General features: G+C 47.7%; 1 pseudogene; it reads left to right on the top strand.

The window, feature by feature from the left end:
- The first annotated feature begins 565 nt into the window (after nt 1-565).
- Nucleotides 566-2,966, top strand: LOC124673227 (annotated as a pseudogene).
- Nucleotides 2,967-4,837: the final 1,871 nt, after the last annotated feature.

A 4,837-nucleotide genomic window follows, 5' to 3' on the forward strand; every position in this document is an offset into this window, starting at 1 on the left:
ACTAAACCCATAATTTGAGGTAATTGTGAGACTGGTCCCATCCCATGTTTCTATATTTTCATTTATGACAAGATTTTTTCGATATAATTTATGAGACGATATGCATTTATTTTTTGCGTAAAGATACTACTACACATCATAAATGTCGGGGCAACCCACCAGCCGTTAATTCGAAAATCTCATTTTCATTTATGACTATATATGTTCATCCGAATAGAAATCTTCAAGCTTACGCGGATAATAAAAGAAAATATCATGTATATTGTGCACATATCCCACGATCTTAACCAGATCATCCAGATTTGGCCGAAATTAAAGTCATTTATGTTTGCTGCATGCGCTGCATTTATCAAGGAATTAACTTGTGCCAAAGATACAATATACACTGACCATTTATGTTTTATATGCATTTATCAAGAAATTAAAGTCATTTATGTTTGCTGCATGCGGTGCATATATCAAGTAATCTACAATGGCCATTCGTGCAGTATAAAGATGACCCGGTGGTCGATCCTATTCCAGCATCGCCATCACCTTCATCCTATCTTTGTGTCTGGCTCCAGCAATGACGTCGTTTCCCAATTTCCTACCGCCCCTTGTCTTGCTAGCCACCCTTTTCTCTACACCTGCACTGTGCTACATCAATCCATCCACCGCAAGGGCTCAACAGAATGTCGCAGAACCGTCTGCCTATCGCACTTACATCGTGCTTGTCGAGCCACTCGCGCTCGGATGCCGGGGAAGACGCTCACCATAGGTGGCACGAGTCTTTCTTGCCAAGCTTGCATGCCGGTGAATCCATCGAGTCCCGGCTTCTCCACTCCTACACCGAAGTGTTTAGTGGCTTCACCGCGAGGCTCACTAAGGCTGAGCTAGATTCGGTGGCCAAGAAGCCAGGGTTCCTGCGTGCGTTCCCGGACCGTATGCTGCAACTCATGACCACGCACACGCCGGCGTTCCTCGGGCTCAGGAACGGCACTGGGTTCTGGAGCGAAGCTCGCTACGGGAAGGGAGTCATCGTCGGGTTGCTCGACACTGGCATCCATGCGGCACACCCTTCCTTTGATGACCATGGAATCCCGCCGCCCCCGCCAAGGTGGAAGGGCTCGTGTACGGCGGCCCGCTGCAACAACAAGCTCATCGGTGCCAAGTCATTTGTTGGAGATGACTCTGGCGACGAGGTGGGACATGGAACACACACCTCATCCACGGCCGCCGGGAACTTCGTCCCTGGCGCGTACCATGGCGTTGGCACGGGTACAGCAGCTGGAATAGCTCCTGGCGCCCATGTCGCCATGTACAAGGTATGCGCCGACAATCAGTGTGCTGAATCCGCCATACTAGCTGGGTTGGATGCGGCCACCAAGGATGGGGTGGATGTGCTCTCGATTTCCCTCGGTGGAAACACGGGCAGAAGATTTGATGAGGACCCCGTGGCCATCGGCACTTTTGGCGCCGTATCCAAGGGCGTCGTCGTTGTGAGCGCGGCCGGGAATAATGGTCCCAACTCAGGCTCTATCACAAACGACGCGCCATGGCTACTCACTGTCGCTGCCGGTACAGTGGACAGGAGCTTTGGAGCCGAGGTGCGTCTCGGCAATGGCAAGAGCATCCATGGGGAATCGCTTACACAGGAAGCAAAGCCGAGGTCAAATTCGTACCCTCTCCTCTTCTCCGAGGCGCGTCGGTGCGCGTGAATACGGCGATGAAAATTCTGTCGCCGGTAAGATCATTGTTTGTGAGGCCACGATGTCGGCTTTTCAGAAGTCTCAAGTCCGCAGCTTAATCGGTGCCGGCGCAGGCTGGCGTGGTGTTGTTCAACGACGACATCAGTGGCTACACCACACTTCTTCGGGATTACAACTCCACCGTGGTGCAGGTAACCGCGGCCGATGGCGCTATCCTCACATCTTATGCGGCATCATCGGAGACAACATCTGTGGCTTCTTTCAACTACAACAATACATTGCTTGGCATCCGCCCTGCCCCTGTCGTGTCATGGTTCTCTTCGCGGGGTCCAAGCTTCATTGTTCCTGGCTTTCTCAAGCCAGACATATTAGCGCCAGGGCTCAACATCCTAGCCGCATGGCCACCAAAGACGGACTCGCATCGGGGCCTTTCAACATCATATCCGGCACATCCATGGCCACGCCGCACATCAGCGGCGTTGCGGCGCTTCTCAAGAGCATTCATCCCAGCTGGTCACCGGCCGCCATCAAGTCCGCCATCTTGACAACATCGGACATGGTCAATAGCACTGGTGGCTCCATCTTGGATCAGCATCACACCAAAGCTAGTGTGTATGACACAGGTGCAGGCCATGTGAATGTCACAAGAGCCGCAGACCCTGGTCTGGTGTATGACCTTGGCATCACTGATTATGCGGGTTATATTTGCTGGTTCCTCGGCAAGGATGGCTTGGCAACCATCGTTCGCAACTCAAGCCTGACTTGCACGAAGCTGCCGAAGATCGAGGATGTGCAGCTCAACTACCCGACGATTACTATGCCGATGACATCAACGCCTTTCACCGTGAACCGGACTGTGACGAATGTTGGGCCAGCAACATCGACATACACGGCAAAGGTGGATGCGCCCAAGTCACTGGTGGTGCGCGTCTTCCCGGAGACACTCACGTTCTCCAAGGCCGGAGAGAAGAAAACATTTAGCGTGACAGTGAGCAGCCACATAGGTAAAGAACTATTCTTCGAGGGAAGCTTGAGATGGGTGTCGGACAGGCATGTCGTGCGGAGCCCCATTGTCGTAGCCGCTATAGCGGTCCGTCGTTCTTTAGTAAAAAATATCACATAAACAGTAGTATTGGAACAAAATTCTTATTTACCAGTATAATATAATTTATATTTCAGCATTTTGTGCCATTTATAGCATATTCATCTGTTTCGTGCAGTCACATTCTATTTGAATCTGGTGGGTGTTGTCAAATGCAGAGACCAGAAGCTTTTTAGCCTGTTGTGGTTATGTCATTTAAATACCTTACAAGGAATTTTTTACAAACTTTCATTCGATAATAAATACTCCCTTTGTTCAAAATATAAGATGTTTTAGAAATTATAAAGTAAACTAAATACACACCATATAATGAGTAAATCTATATACCAAAAGTAGACTAGCTAGATACATATCAAAATAAATAAATCTACAAAAAGCTAAAACATCTTATATCAGTTAAGGCAGAAAGTATCTTACCTAGTACAAAAGGTGATAATTAAACATCTGTTTGAAACTGCGCCGGCCCAGATTGGTGAGAATAACATGATATGGTGCCCTTATGACGATTAGAAAGCTCCAGAAGGGTTATGTGCCCTTGTGACTTAGCCGCAGGGACTGCTGACCATACTTCGTCGAGGACAGAAAATAGATTCAGAGATCTTGGTGTCAACTTAAAACTGATGGAACTTCTGTATTCTGATGCTGTTTTCATTCCTGTAACTTTTGTCAGCTAAGAAACGGTGTAAAAAAGTGAAACGGAGACTCGATGTTCAATTAGGTCGATCACGTCCCACTCAGTTTCCGCTTTAATGCAGAGCTGCTCCTAACTGTTCTTCAAAAGAAATTTGGGAAGTGTTGATCTTAACCTCGTCACAAGTTTGCCTGTTCCGTAAGTTTCATAGCTGTGTACTGCCGTCGACAAGTGTGCTGGTATCCCAGAGACATGCGTGAGTTAAAAACAATATAGTGTTGTGCTTTCAAGGTGTGTTCACAAGTAACCATTCTCCATTTTCCATACGAGCTTATGTAACGATCTGAAATGGCTAAGTTGAGCGAGCAGAGAACCTGTGTCTTATATAGTGTCTAACAACTTCCAGCTGCGTTCATGCGTGTCCACTCCTTGCGTATGTATGCCTGCGATCTTGTCTTAGCCACCATATCTAGAAGCCTAGAACCATGCACATTAAGGGGATAATTAAATAATTGATTAGAAAAAAGAATCATGCATTTAGCAGTCTGGTTAGATATGTTAAACTGAATACCCGTCAGCAGCTGGGTGTAGCTATTGATCCACCCATCTTCCTAAAACCCATTCTCGTTAGTATTCCATCCGCCAGAGGAATTTGGTGTTTTGGTGTTTTGGTTCCACCGTGTATCTTAAACATGGGAAATTTGTTTCTAATTCGGAGTGCATAGAGGAATGATGAGAGGTTGTTCGATTGTATTTTAACAGCACGTCTTCGCGCAATTTCTTGACCTTTGGGTCCTATGCCAAGATGTGCACCTTGATGCGGTGGTGGATGATGACATTACTTGGAACCTCACGGCAAGTGGCCAATATTCCACCAAATCGGCTTGTGAGGTGCAATTTATTGGATCCGTCGCTCCCCCTCCCCCAAAGCTAAATTCTTCACTTGGCTTCTCACCCAAAACCGCATTTGGACCGCCGACCGTCTCCAAAAGCGTGGGTGGCCAAATTGCGGCCTATGTCCTCTTTGCAAACAAACCATGGAGAGATTTTCCACCTGGATTTGGGACAAGGTAGTGGAGTGGTTGCATAACACCGACATTCAACCGAGGGGTTGGGCGGGTCTTTCCGTTGAGCTTTGGTGGCGCAATATGATAAACTCTCAAATGCCCAACCACAAAGCCAACTCCTCGCTTGCTCTTCTTGTCACTTGGGAGCTATGGATCGAGCGTAATGCAAGGGTCTTCAACAACGAGCATGCCACCGTCGCCGTTATATTAGAAAAAATTAAGAGAGAAGCCCGCTTGTTGGTTATCACGGGTGCTAAGCACTTGGGAAAAATCATGCCGGGAGAGTAGTCCCGTGCACTTTTTATTGTTCTCGTCCAGACTATCTAGTCAATCCATTCTCTTTAATTAA

Source organism: Lolium rigidum, chromosome 7 (assembly GCF_022539505.1).
Source record: "Lolium rigidum isolate FL_2022 chromosome 7, APGP_CSIRO_Lrig_0.1, whole genome shotgun sequence".
NCBI lineage: Eukaryota > Viridiplantae > Streptophyta > Magnoliopsida > Poales > Poaceae > Lolium > Lolium rigidum.